Here is a 15503-nt window from a genome sequence, read left to right on the forward strand (position 1 = left end):
GACCCCTTTAGCATTAATCATGTCAAAGTCCACTAAGATCTTTTTTCTGGAATACTCAGGTATGGTAAATTTGAACAGTTCTGAATTACAGCAGCTACTTCCATTCTGGAGAGATTTCCGGCTTAGCTTTGAATGTTGTAAAAGTGATGTTTTTCAGCTTCATTGTTCCTTTCTGAAAGTCAGGTTTACATTTTGTTATACCTGATGGCACCTGTAAGGTTTCTTCTGCAACCAGTTTGACTACCTCAGAAAATATTCACCTGGGAATATCTCAGATTTATTCAGTTATAGTGCTTCTCCTGTTACTCCTCACTCTATTTGAGTGGTCCTAATATTCTCGACTGTCCGACACCAAGCCTTTGTTTCTAAGGTATGCATTTCTGACCCCCAATCCTTGGTGTTCTCATTTTCTGGGTGGAAGCAGAGACAGTTTTCTCTGCAAGTTCTGCAAAGTGTGGATCGGCTGCCTTTGGATATCCCAGTGGTCTACTGTGTCCCCTAATGAACGCTGACAGAAAAGGGGATTTTTGCACTTACCAAAAATTTTCCTCTGTAGATAATTGGGGGACTCTGGTCCTGCCCGATGTTGATTTCTGTTTGGATTTATCAGCCCCCTTTGTAAGTTAGTATGTGAATGCTAAGCCACAAGTTAAAATGGGAAATGTACCCACCCCCCTCCCTAGCTTCCTTAATACACAGATCTGAGTACCCCCTCCAGCAGGTACATACTAAACTACATACCTCCTCCAATGGCTGTGGCCCCCTGCAATGTCTGTAGTCTAGCCACTTGCCGACCGCCGCACGACTATCTACGGCGGCGGTCAGCCCCTCACAGGCAAAGTGACGTAGGTCTACGTCGCTCGCCTGTGAGGGTTTAGGGAGCGAGCGCGCGCCGCCGGAGGCGCGCTCCCGCTCCCGCGTGGTCACGGACCCCCCCCGCGCGTGTGACCGGCGGACCCGATCGCCGCCGGCCACTCTGCGATCGGCGGGGGAGAGGGAGAAAGTCAGGCAGCTTGTGTAAACAAGCTGCCTGTCATTCTCCTCTCTGTATGAGAGATGATCACATGGATCTACTATGTAGATCCATTGATCACTCTGCATACAGTTGAAGCCACAGCCAATCACAGTTAGAATCACGCCCCTAGGGACACACACAGCCCCTCCCTCTCAAATAAAGTTAACCCCTTCACTACCAGTGTATTTTTACAGTAACAGTGCATATATATAGCACTGATTACTGTAGAAATGTCACTGGTAACCCCAAAAGTGTCAAAAATGTCAGTCAAGGGTCCGATCTTTCCGCCGCAATGTCGCAGTACCGCAAAAAAAATCGCAGATCGCCGCCATTACGCGTTAAAAAAAAAAACAACAAAAATGACAAAAATCTTTCCCTTTGTTAGTAAACGCAATAACTTTTGCGCAAACCAATCAAAATACGCTTTTTGCGATTTTTTTTTACCAAACATAGGTAGCATAAAACAAATTGGCCGAAAATATTAAAAAATTTTGATTTTTACATTTTTTTTGGGGGGAATTTCATATAAAAAAAAGGGAAAAATATTGCTATTTTTGCAAAATTTACGCTCTTTTTTTGTTTATAGCGCGTGATCAAAAAATCGCACAGGTGATCAAATACCGCCAAAAGAAAGCTCTGTTTGTGGGGAAAAAAAGGACGCCAAATTCGTTTAGGTACAGCGTCGCACGACCGCGCAATTGTCCGTTAAAGTCACGCAGTGCCGAATCGCAAAATACCCTCTGGTCGTTTAGCAGCCAAATCCTCCGGGGCTTAAGTGGCTAGTCACTAAAAGTAATGTGTCGGGCTTCCTGTGCATTCATTTCTCATGGGATGTTCCTGTATAGCAGAGGCAGTGCCCTGTTCAAGTCTAAGGAATAATTGTATGCAGGCACTGTCCACAAAGCTCGTGGTTTTTACCAGCTGGGCTGCAAATATAGTTTGTACTGTGTGATCCAGCACTGAATTCTAGGATTCTAGCAATTTCGTTACATTGGCATAAACTCTGTGGATGCTTTTCTTCAGTGGGAAAAACTATTTGGATCTACCTTGAATGAGATCATGAAGAATGCCAGTGAAGAGGAGAGAACTTCTCTTCCCCAGTCTAAAAACCAAGAACCCTTCACACTAGAGAGTAGCATCGTTTTCTGCAAACAAGTTATTTTTTTGCTCACAAGGGGTTGGTCTCCTCTAAGTTGATGCATGCCCTGAAATTACCACATCAGCTGGGTTCATCCAAGCTTTGCAGGCCAAGACTTCAGAGCTCCTGTTGGCTTCAGCATAGCGCAGACACCTGGGTATGGGATGTATTGGCAACAGTTGTTTCGATAGGCGGTATCCCTTGAGGAGTCTCTGTTGATTATTTGGGCAGTTCCACCTGTGGTGGACTCTCCGGTCTCCGAGCTGTATAAATCCACCCTAATTCCGGTGGTTGTCTCTCCAGTTTTTAAAAGATCCTTTTGACAGGAGAGCCGAGACTTTGGTCTGCTACATGTTTACTGTGGCCGGTTCAGTTCTTAGAGCAGTGTTCACCATAGCATTGGTGTCCCAGGTTTTAACAGAGTGGGAAAGCTTTTGCACCAGGAGCTTCTCCCTGCCTTTGCGGAGCTGACGGACCAGTTGGTCCAGGGGTTGCAGTTCGTCTATGATGTCTCTCTGGGTGTGCCTCCCTTAGTCTCTAGGCTGTCTGTGACAGCAGTCTTCCTTCGGCGCAGGATATGGCTCAAATGCTGGTCTGCGGACCAGACTTTCAAGAAGGCCTTATCTGATCTTCCCTTTGTGGAGGATCCTCCCCGGATGATATTGTTTAGCAGAATTTCAAGACAAGGGATCGAAGTCTGTAAGGACCTCCTCCGGAGGTTCCAATAGGACCTGGTCTGGTAGGCTGAGACCTCCCTGATTCAAGACAAGTGGGTCCACGAGCTGATGCGGTCAGGCTACAAGATCAAGTTTTGGGCTTATCCTCCAGAAAGGTTCTTTCCTTCCTACCTGCGTTTATCCCCAGACCGCCTGCGAGGTCTCTTCTGGGGGATGCAAAACTTGCTACTACAGGGGGTGATTGTTCCGGTCTCAGAATCAGAACGTTTTTTTCATGGGATTTTTTTCAAACATGGTTACAGGTCCCAGGAAGGAAAACGAGGTACGTCCAATATTGGACCTCAAAGCTCTGAACTGCTTGTGCGGGTACAGATTTTCCGAATGGAGTCTATTCGTACAGTAGTGGCATCCCTACATCAGGGGGATATTCTGACTTCTACCAATATCAAGGACGCTTACCTTCATATTCCGATATATGTTGGTCATCTGCTCCTCCTCCGCTTGCCGTGGGCGAGGAGCATTATCATAAGGCCTTGCCTTGGCTCCTCTGGTCTTCACAAAGTGTTGGCCCCCGGTGTTGGCATTGTTGCGCCAGTGGGAGATTGCGGCACTGGAGTACCCTGATGATCTTCTTCTGCGAGCATAGTCTCTGACTGCTCTGACAGACAACCGTGAGATTACTGTGAGGACTCTGATGGAGTTTGGTTGGAAATTAAATTTCCAGGTATTGGCTGTGGTTCCGTCCACCTAGTGGGACTACCTGGGTCTGCTCTGGACTCAGCCAGGGTGGTCCTCCCATGGGACAAGATCCAAAATCTGCAGGATGAATTCAGCTCCTGTTGTCCAGCAGTCGGTCGTCTTTTAGGACTGGCATGCGGGTGCTGGGTCTGATAGTGTCTACCTTCAAGGCAGTTCTGTTTCCTCATGAGACCTCTGCAAAGAGAGATTCTTGCCATGTGGGGCAAGAATCCACAGTCTCTATTCAATCTGATCCTGTTAAGCCAGGGTACGAGAGGGTCTCTGATTCATTGGCTTCACTCCCTGGTGCTTCAAAAGGGAAAATCTTCCTTCCCCTGTACTGGATGGTGGTCATTATGGATGCCAGCCTGTCTGAGTTGGGTGGCATTTTTGGCACGGATTGTGCTCAGGGGGTCTGGACTCGGGAAGAATCCGGACTACCGATCAATATACTGGACATTTCCTCCGGAGGTGTTTCATCAGTTGTGTCTCCTAGTGGCTCCAGACTGGCCTCGCCGGTCTTGGTAAACAGATCTGATATGGTTGATCGCTGATGCTCCTTGGAGACTTCCTCTTAGAGGAGATCTGTTGGCCCAAGGGCCAATCTTACATCTTGCCTTTCAGTCTCTGGCTTTACAGCTTGGCTGTCGGAAGGCTGGTGCTGACGGATTGTGGGTTGTTTGAATCGGTGATTCCCACGCTGCTGCAGGCTAGTAAATATACTTATAGGAAGATTTAGTATCGCGTTTGAGGAGCGTACTTTATGGGTGTGAATCTATTGGGTTCACCCCTGTTCCTTTTCGGTGACACAGAGTTTGGCTTTCCTCCAACGAGGTTTTGAGACGCCTCTGGCCTCAGGTACCATCAAGGGCCAGGTAAAGCCTTGGCGTTTTCTTTCAACGTCCTTTGGCTACGCATTCTTTGGTTCGCACCTTTTGTTCAGGGGGTTCTCCACTTGGCTCCCCCAGTGTGGTCTCCATTGCCCTCAAGGGGTTTCAACTTGCTGCTGTCGGTTTTTCAGTAACCACCGTTGAAAAATGTTTTGCGAGATTCCTCTGCTTACATTGTCCCAGAAGGTAGCCTTCTTGGTGTCTTTTTCTTCTACACGTAGGGTGTTGGAGCTAGCAGCTTTGTCTTGTCGTTCACCTTACTTGGTTGTTCACAGAGATAAAGTGGTGCTTCGTCATTGTCAGTTGTTCTTTCCTAAGGTTGTTTCTGGTTTCCATCTGAATGAAGACATGGTTTTGCCTTCCCTGTGTCCTAAGCCTAGGCATCCTAAGGAGATTACCTTGCATTCTGTGGCTTTGGTTCAGGCGTTCAGGGTGTACCTGGCGGCTACCGGGTCGATTAGAAAATCAGACTCCCTATTTGTCCTTATGGATGGACCTTGCAAGGGTTCGGCCGCGTTTGCCGCGGCCATTTCCAGATGGATCAGACAGATGGTAGTGCAGGCCTATTCAATCAATTGTCAGGTTCTCCTTTCCCTGTTAAGGTGCATTTTACGTGGGTGCTTAGTGCCTCCTGGGCCTTCTGCCATCTGGCATCAGTTATGCAGGTTTGCAAGATGGCCACTGGTCGTCTATGCAGGCATCTGCAGTTGCTGCTTTGGCCGCAAGCTATTGCTGGCTGCTGTTTGAAAGGACTAGTCCTCTTTGATGGTGTATGTTTCAGGTGAGCTCCAGTTGTGACTGGTTTAGCTCCATGTTACCTCGTTGGCTAGGTTTAGCCTTTGGGAATTTATTTCTGCTGTGTTTTTTTCCCACCCCTCATGTTTTAAAACTGCTTTGGGACGTCCCAATGGTAAAGAAGATTCTGGAGCTGTATCTGTCAAAGAACGAAAGAGAAAATTGGATTTTTTTCTTACCGAAAAATCCTTTTCTCTGATGTTCATTGAGTTGGGTTAAATTTCTTCTTACAATACACCATTACATGGAATGTCCTATAAGGTCTTAAATCCCAAACTAAACATGGGAAGCTACTCCACAATTGCACATTAAATACAACACACACCAACCCTATGGTTTAGAGCTCAACCCTCTCCCAAAATAGCAATTATACTGAATAAATCATGCTAAACCACAATTGTTGTACACCTTATCAATGAATGGAGCAGTGCATTTGATTTAATCTATATGTGTAAGTCATCATCTTTAATTGCATATAAATTTAAAACATTTGACAAACCTTTACACTCCACAACATATATAGTTAAACACCACGTGCCCGCCATTGGCTCCCCTTAGCCCCAGATTATATATAAAGAACAATTTCTATCATTTATAGAGCTTTGATATTCCTTGATAATAAATAATCACTCAATAGTAGATCAGTGGACTAAGGGTCCCATGTTGAAGGATTGTATGAATCATACATTTAATCCTGAAACTTGGATGGTCGCAATGGCAAGGAGTAGGGGTATTGCTTATTGGTGGATGACTGTCCATGCTAGTACAAGTGAATCGGAGAAAAAAGCATAAAGGGTTTAATTGTCAAATTTAAATTCCGTGGTCCAGAGGAGACATTGAGACACAGCCTTGTCCCTCGGTGTGCCAACCAGGTAGTGCCCCCCTCTCCCTCACACAGACATATATTTTGTATTTATAGTTTAACTCAAAGTTTAAATACTTCCAGTTAGATATGTTGTGGAGTGTAAATGTTTGTCAATGTTTTAAAAAAGACAAAAATCTAATTTTTTTGTACTCACTCTAAAATCCTTTCCTCCAATATTCATTGAGGGGATTGGGAAGGTTTTCACATTGCGCTACTCTTCCTATTTGACCACTAGATAGAACTGACCCCTTTTTCCTTTTTACTTTGTTTCCAAACTGCTCGTAGGCAGCAAAATACTCCCATGTATAGGAGTCTTTGGTGCCATATCCCTCAAAGAACATCAAATATAAGGGTTTCAGAAAAATTTGCTGCAATTGTTGAAATCCTGTTCACATGCATAGCCTGTCAACATGAAAAGAAAATTGTATCTGCATATGTAGTTGTGTTCAAAATAATAGCAGTGTGTTTAAAAAAGTGAGTAAAGCTCAAAATCCTTATAATAGCTTTTATTTTCATGCACGCAAATGCATTGAGAGCACTGCACAGTCTACTCCAAATCAAAACATGATGAAAAATGTTTCAAATTTGTTATTACATTACAGAAAGTGCAGAAAAAGGAAGATTAGGCTTTTCCAAAAAAAAAGCAGTTTGCATTTTTCTTTACAAACTCAAACATTTAGGCTTCATGTACATGGGACGCTTGAAAACCTCTCCTGAATGCTGGAAATTGACTGCTAGTAACCGACGGTTAAAAACGTCAGTTTTGCCGTGTTTACATGCGTTTATGCGTGTTTAGCGGCGTTTGCATTTACTAGCGCTTTTTCATTGTAAAATGGACACAAATATATCCCCACTGAAAACACCTATAAACGAAACGCTTCTAAATACGTTACCGTGTTTAGACGTGTTTGCACGCTGTTACAAGCATTTGCCGTTTAAAATGCCAATAAACTTCTGTCTGAACGCTTTTTTTTTGCTTTAAAAAAAATGCCACTAAACTCAACTGCCTCTAAACCAATATAGACGTCTTAGTGTATATAGGGACAGATAAGATAACATAGAGGAGAGTTTAGGGGCTGCTGAAAAAAACAGCTGCTGTTAGGATAGGAGCGTCAGATGTTTTTTTTCTTGCAGATTAAACGCCCCTCCATGTTATTCTATGGTCTCATGCACACACAGGCTCTGAGGAGCTCCAAGTGGCATAGGCGTTTTTAAGCTGCAAAAAAAAAAAAAACCCCAGGGCCTGTGTGTTCTGAGGACAAGCGTCAGAGCTGTAAAAACGTCTGATGCTGCTAAAGGCTGTATAACGTTGCTTAATGCAGTGCTCGACAAACCCCGGGCACCAGGTCGCATTGGCGACTAGAATTAGCGACCTGGCGCCTGGGGTGCACTGCAAGAGGTGTCCTGTCCCTTTTGCGCCCCCCACCCACTCACCGAGTGCACGGACTACTGCACCGTCCGAAAATTTGGCCTTCTTTAGTGCGAGAACGGGGAACTGGCGCCCTCTTGTGGCCGGGAGTTTGACGAGCAGTAACTAATGGCTGTTTCCCCTGCCTGTCCTCAATGCCTGTCCATCTCCCTCCCCAAGAGGAGATGAGAGGGAAGTTTTTGCAGGCTTCATCTCCCTGTCCACTTACCTTTGCTTAAAAGGTAAGTGGACAGGGAGTGTGGTTATTATTATTATTATTATTAATTTATTTTTTTAAATTATTAAAAATATATTTTTCTAATTTTTTTTTCAATTATAAAAAAAATTATATATTATATAATATATAATTTTTTTTTTCCCTCATCGCCATGCCACAGCTGAAGGCCCCTTTCACATGGGCTGTCTGATCAGGTCCGCCTGTCAGTTTTTCAGGCAGACCTGATCGGACCCTTAAGTCTCCTCTATGGAGCAGTAATCTGCCGCCATCTGATCCTGTCTGCCAAAAACAGACAGATGGTGGTTCTATTTTCCATCCATCCCGTGGATCAGATCAGATGGCATCGGATAGAAACAGACAGACAGTCTGTTTCCATCCGATTGCGCTATAGAGGAGAGTGGAGTTCTAGTCGTCTTTATGTGTAAATTTAGTATGTTATTTTTTTGGAAATAAAGCTTGATTGTTTAAAAAAAAAAAAAAAAAACAGGCTCCTAACTTTTTTAGCTGGCTCCTAGATTTCAGGAAAATTTGTCAAACCCTGGCTTAACGTTGCTTATACAGCGTTAAGCCACGTTATACGTTTTTTTTTTTTTTTTTTTTTTATGTGAAAATCAATGGTTCCCTATGGGAGCACCTTGATTTCAATGGAAGTGGCATCACAAGTCGGATCAGGATGATCCGACTTGTGGTGTGACTTGCGCTCTAAGAATCTTGAGGGGAACACCATGCCAAAATAGGAAATAAAACGGCGTGGGGGTCACCCCCAGGTTCCAAACCAGGCCCTTCGGGTTTGGTATGGATTTTGAGGGGAGCCCCACACCCAAAAAACGTGTGGGGGTCCCCCCCATAATCCATACCAGACCCTTATCCGAGCATGCAGCCCAGCAGGCAAGGAAAGTGGTGGGGACGAGCTCTGCACCCTCTACCCCAAAGCCCCTTGCCCCCATGTACATTGTACCCCTACCCATTCACCCCATAAAAGGCAGTGTATGTAAATAATGACAGGAGAAGTTTATTAAAAATCTTCATCCAGTCTTCTCCCCTCTGGTCTTCTCCCCTCCGCTCTTCTTTCTCCGTTCTTCTCTCCTCTGGTCGTCGTCTTCTTCCTCTGGTCTTCCTCCGACTATGTCTCCGGTGATTATGCCATCTCCGGTCTATGCAGCTTGTTATATAGCCATTAGGGGCGTGGCCTCCCGGTGACGTCATCTGGAGACCCTGCCCCCTTCTGACGACATAAGGGGACGGGGTCTCCGGATGACTTCACCAGGAGGCCACGCCCCTAATGGCTATATAACAAGCTGCATAGACCGGAGACGGCATAATCACCGGAGACATCGGAGGAGGACCAGAGGCAGAGGGAGAATACCAGAGCGGAGAAGGCCGGATGAAGATTTTTAATAAACTTCTCAAAATGTCTCCTGTCATTATTTACACTGCCTTTTATGGGGTGAATGAGTAGGGGTACAATGTACCTGACCATCATTATCTCCACCAGTGTTCAGCTTTCTGCATCTCACAGGATCAGATCCCAGCAGGTTATATCGTTTATATTAAACACCTGGGAAAGATGATCCAGTGGAGCCACTGAAGCCACCAGTATCTGGGCCCTGTCTGGGAGAAGGGAACCCTCTGTAAACATCACGCTGGTTACCCCTGTAGGGGTACTTAGCTCCTGTGAGTGCGGGCAGAATTGAGAGGGGAGCACTAGTTTCCTCACCCGGCACATTCCACCTGGATCACCCCGAGATTCACCCATCAATTCCCTCTTGAATTTATTTCACCAACGTATCACCTTAATGGACTAATAATGTTTTATTTAATATTGAGTCACTCCTGTTCACCTTACTGGCCACCCTGCTGAGCAGGTCTTCTGCAAACGAAGTTGAGCAGGCTGCACAAAGTCACCTTATACTTACTAAATCTGTGGTTCTTCAGAAATTTGTCTCTCACATATAAGTTATAAAAAAACCATCAATCACTACGTCACTTTATTATATATTTATTGATCACGCCAGTCATTTGTTTCATATTATTAATTTGGTTTATTCACCTTCGCTAATCACTTGCTGTAACATTTGTGATATTGATATTTACATCTGTCACCAACCACTTCATATTTATTTATATATTTATATCTACTTACTGGCACTATATATATATATATATATATATATATATATATATATTTTTTTTTTTTTTTTTCTTTTTTTTTTTTTTTTTATATATAGATATCTATTTATATATTTTACTATCATCTAATAATTTATGAGCCACATCACAATATTTAGTTGTACAAGCACTGCTTCTGAGAACTGCTTCTCATCTGTGTTGCATGGAGTCGACCAACTTCTGGTACCTGTGAGCAGGTATTCCAGCCCAGGACGATTGCACTACATTCTGCTATTCCTCTGCATTTTTTGGTTTTTGGTTTTACATCAGAAACAGCATTTGTTATGTTACCCCACAAGCTTTCTATTGGATTAACCACTTGCCCTCCAGAAGGTTTACCCCTCTTCATGACCAGGCCATTTTTTATGATACGGCACTGCCTTACTTTAACTGACAATTGCCCGGTCAAGTGACGCTGTGCCCAAATAAAATGTCCTTTTTTTCCCCCACAAATAGAGTTTTCTTTTGGCGGTATTTGATCACCTCTGCGGTTTTTATTTTAAGCACTATATACAAAAAAAGACTGACCATTTTGAAAAAAAAAACTTTTTTTTGCTTTCTGAAAAATTAGAAAAATGTAATTTCTTCATCAGTTTACACTAATATGTATTCTGCTACATGTTTTTGGTAAAAAAAAAAAATGGCAGCGATCAGCAACTTTTAGCTCGACTGCGACATTGCAGTGGACAAATTAGACACTAAGTGACACTTCTAGGGACCAGTCACACCAATACAGTGATCAGTGCTAAAAAATATGCACTGTCACTGTAATAATGAAACTGAAAGGTGTTAACATCTGGGGTGACCAAAGGGTTAAATGTGTTCCTACGGAGTGCTTTCTAACTGTGTGGGGAGTGCTTTAATGTAGCAGAATACATATTGGCCTAAATTGATGAAGAAATTTGCTTAACAGAAACACAGGATCTCTGTCTTCCCTAGCAGAACAGCGATCTGCCCGCCATTCTGCCTCTGTCGGGAACGATCGGCGGGTCAGTCAGACCTGCTGTTTGTCTTCCACTGTGTCCAATCACAGCGGGAGCGGGTCGCCAGCATACCCGAAAGTGCAGAATCGCGTAGCTGTAGGTGATTTTGCTCAGAGAAGCCGCCACCCCACAATGTACATGGGGCAGTCGGCAAGACGTTAAGGTCCTGGGATTGGTCTGGCCACTCTAATGTTAACCACTTGCCTACTGTGCACTTAAACACCCTTCCCATCCAGGCCAATTTTCAGCTTTCAGTGCTGTCACAGTGCTGTCAGATGTCTCTCATTGGACGGCTTGATCACGTGGTGAATGGCCGATGTGATTGGCCATTCACCACGATCTGTGATCGGCCGTGTCCAAGGGACACGGCCGACACAGATTCTCCCCGATGCGCGCTCGCGGGAGCACGCGGGGGGCGTGTCACTGGAGGCCGTTTAAAAACGGCCTCCCGAAAATTCAAGTTCGCGCTGCAGCCGTATATAGGCTGTAGCGCGGATGGGAGGGGGTTAATCTTGTTGATCTGGAACAAAGATGCACAACATGACTTTAAGTATTTTGATGCATTCAAACTGATCTATGATCCTTGGTATGCGATAAATAGGCTCAACATCATAGTATGAGAAACATCCCCATACCCTGATGCATGTGTCACCATGCTTTCCTATCTTCACAGCGTACTGTGGCTTGAATTCAGTGTTTGGGGGTTATCTGACAAAATGCCTGCAGCCCTTAGACCCAAAAAGAACAATCTTTCTTTCATCATTTCAAAATGTAGAGCCATTTCTCTTTAGGCCAGTCAATGTGTTCTTTGGCAAATCGTAACCTCTTCAGCACTTCTTTTTTTTTTTTTCAACAATGGGACTTTGCAGAATCTTCTTGCCGATAGCTTGGCTTCACATAGGTGTCTTCTAATTGTCACAAGTAACTTTACACCTTCTTTCATCACCCTGCAGCTGATAAGTGGAGTCTGCCATTTTGGCTATTCTTCGATCCATTCAAATGGTAGTTTTCCGTTTTCTTCTATGTCTTTCTGGTGTTTGTTGCCATTTTAAAGCTTTTAAGATAATTTTAGCTGAGCAGCCTATCAGTTTCTGTACTTTTTTGTATGTTTTCCTCTCTCCAATTAACATTTTCATCAAAGTGCGCTGTTCTTTTGAACAATGTCTGGAACAAGACCCATTTTACTCAGATTTTCAAAGAGAAATGCACTATACCCAGTATGTACAACATTTGCTGCCTGCTTCCTTTAACAAGGGCCACCTGTTTGACACCTGATTTTTCACAGACTGAATCACCTCAATAATTGAACTCCATACTGCTATTATGTTGAACATGCCCCTATCAATAATGATTCGGTTTAAAGAATTAGCAGCATGCATGTCATGTAGAAATATAATTTATACCGAAAACAGTGATTGATCTGGTTAGTGATGTTGGACTGCTTTTATTTTAAACACGGCTGTATGTTGTTTCTTTAAATAGGTTGCCCCTTCACAACTGTTTCAGTACTCAAAAAAAAACACTTTTTGTTTATGGTTTGGTTGCACATACAGCATCTCACAAAAGTGATTATATCCCTCACATTTTTGTAAATATTTTATTATATCTTTTCATGTGCTAACACTGAAGAAATTACACATTGCTACAATATAAAGTAGTGAGTGTACAGCTTGTATAACAGTGTAAATTTGCTGTTCCCTCAAAATAACTCAACACACAGCCATTAATGTCTAAACTGCTGGAAACAAAAGTGAGTACACCCCTAAGTGAAAATGTTGTAATTGGGCCCAAAGTGTCAATATTTTGTGTGGCCACCATTATTTTCCAGCACTGCCTTAACCCTCTTGGGTATGGAGTTCACCAGAGCTTTACAGGTTGCCACTGGAGTCCTCTTCCACTCCTCCGTGATGACATCATGGAGCTGGGGAATGTTAGAGACCTTGCGCTCCTCCACCTTCCATTTAAGGATGCCCCACAGATGCTCAATAGGGTTTAGGTCTGGAGACAAGCTTGGCCAGTCCATCATCTTTACCCTCAACTTTATTAGCAAGGCAGTGGTCATCTTGAAGATGTGTTTGGGGTTGTTATGATGTTGGAATACTGCCCTGCGACCCAGTCTCCGAAAAGAGGGGATCATGCTCTGCTTCAGTATGTCACAGTACATGTTGGCATTCATGGTTCCCTCAATGAACTGTAGCTCCCCAGTGCTGGCAGCACTTATGCAGCCCCAGACTATGACACTGCCCCACCACCTTGCTTGACTGTAGGCAAGACACACTTGTCTTTGTACTCCTCACCTGGTTGCCGACACACACGGTTGACACCATCTGAACCAAATAAGTTTATCTTGGTCTCATCAGACCACAGGACATGGTTCCAGTAATCCATGTCCTTAGTCTGCTTGTCTTCAGCAAACTGTTTGTGGGCTTTTTAGTGCATCATCTTTAGAAGAGGCTTCTTTCTGGGACCACAGCCATGCACACCAATTTGATGCAGTGTGCGGCATATGGTCTGAGCACTGACAGTCGGACCCCCCACCGCTTCAACCTCTGCAGCAATTCTGGCAGCACTCATACGTCTATTTCCCAAAGACAACCACTGAGCACGTGCACTCAACTTCTTTGGTCAACCATGGCGAGGCCTGTTCTGAGTGGAACCTGTCCTGTTAAACTGCTGTATGGTCTTGGACACCATGTGACAGCTCAGTTTTAGGGACCAGTATGAGAGAGTGAGAACGATAACATCAAATTTAACACGCCTGCTCCCCATTTACACATGAGACCTTGTAACACTGAGTCACATGACACCTCGGAGGGAAAATGGCTAAATGGGCCCAATTTGGACATTTTCACTTAGGGGTATACTCACTTATTTGGCAGCGGATTAGACATTAATGGCTGTGTGTTGAGTTATTTTGAGGGGACAGCAAATTTACACTGTTATATAAGCCGTACACTCACTACTTTACATTGTAGGAAAGTGTCATTTCTTCAGTGTTGTCACCTGAAAAGATATAATAAAATAATTACAAAAATGTGAGGGGTCTACTCACTTTTGTGAGATACTGTAAGCAGCTTAGATTAGCATATCTCAACTTTGTGACTTTCAGATGTTTTTGTTGTTTTAGGCATTAGTGTAGGTATATTCCTTTGTTTCCCTTGCCTTTATATTAATAGGTCCACGCGTTTTGACTGAGGTTTGCGGTGTCATAGCTGATTTCCCTATGTCCATGGTTTGCTAGTTGCTTGTGCCTTATTGCCAAGGGGACAACACAACTTCCTGTTACAGGTCACAGCATCCAGTGCATGCTTTGTCATCCACTCTGTGTCACGTCACAGATGTAGGAGTGCTGATGTAATGAAAAAAAATCTTCCAGCTGCATTAGTGTGCTTTCTGTGTCTGTGAATGCTCTGTGTGCCTGTGTCTGGCAGACCTAATTCCTGGTAGCTGGCTCTCACCTGACGAGCACTAGACTGAGAGACCTAGGGATTCATTGTGGTATATGTCATTTTTTTCACAGGAAAATACAGTTCTCAAACTACAGACCGAGGTCATGCATTAACCTGTGCAGTGCCATGCTCCATGCTGCATGTTTCCACACAAACAGAAATTGCTGACAATGAATGTGACAATTTACTATACTATACTATACTATACGTTGTGCATACAGGGCAACAAATGATACCACAAAACTGCATGATCAGTGCACATCTTATGCAGATGAAAAACACAATGTGCAAGTAGGAAGGTTTATAATGCCTTTTAATTTGATAAGCTAGAGCAGTGTTTCTCAACTCCGGTCCTCAGGGCACACTAACATGCCAGGTTTGCAAGAAAACTGAAATACATCACAGGTGATATCATTTGCTGCTCAGTGATTGCAGTATTCTAGTCTGCACCTCCCCAAGGTAATACTTAAAATCTGGCCTGTTAGTGTGCCCTGAGAACCGGAGTTGAGAAACACTGAGCTAGAGTACCTACCAAGCCAGTCCCCTCAGGAGTACATGTGCCAAGTGTTCAGATTCCCTGGCTTAAATATCAGATGAACATCTAACAGTCAAAAACAGTAAGAAAGTTCTGTCAGTTGTGCGTTGTACCTCGATAATAGTTACCAGGTAATTTGTTTTTGTCCCCATGTTATGGTAGAGTACATCTCCAATCTTTGAGGCCTGGTTCACACCTATGCGTTTTTTGGTTCTTTTTGCAGAAACGCAGTTCATTTACAATGGTTTCCTATGGGACATGTTCACATCTATGCTTTTTCAGCCGCTGCATTTTAAAAAAGAGTCAGGAACTTTTTTTAAATGCAAACTGGTGCTTTTTTTGCTTTTCTGGTTCAATGGACTTCAATAGAGAAGCTGCAAGAAAAGCATGTAGTGTGATTTTGCTGCGTTTTTGCGTTCTTTAATCTACCCAACAACAAATTGGCCAAAAAAAGCATAACAAAATGCAAAACGCAAATCGCGGGCAAAATCACATGTGCAAAAAAAAAAAAGAAGCACTGCAGAAATGAATCAAAAGCAAATTGCATATGTGTGAACAAAGCCTAAATGCCAGCTTCCAAGAGGTTTTCAGTACTTGTTAATT

At 43.7% G+C, this 15503-nt stretch overlaps 1 protein-coding gene across 1 annotated transcript in view; it reads left to right on the forward strand.

Annotated features, from left to right (window-relative positions):
- The window catches only part of SOS1 (SOS Ras/Rac guanine nucleotide exchange factor 1), a 628878-nt gene that overhangs the window by 492732 nt on the left and 120643 nt on the right, over positions 1 to 15503 (forward strand). The gene's annotated exons all lie outside the window — the stretch shown is intronic.

The sequence above is a fragment of the Pelophylax lessonae genome (genome assembly GCF_965119305.1).
Source record: "Pelophylax lessonae genome assembly, chromosome: 3".
NCBI classification, from domain to species: Eukaryota; Metazoa; Chordata; class Amphibia; order Anura; family Ranidae; genus Pelophylax; species Pelophylax lessonae.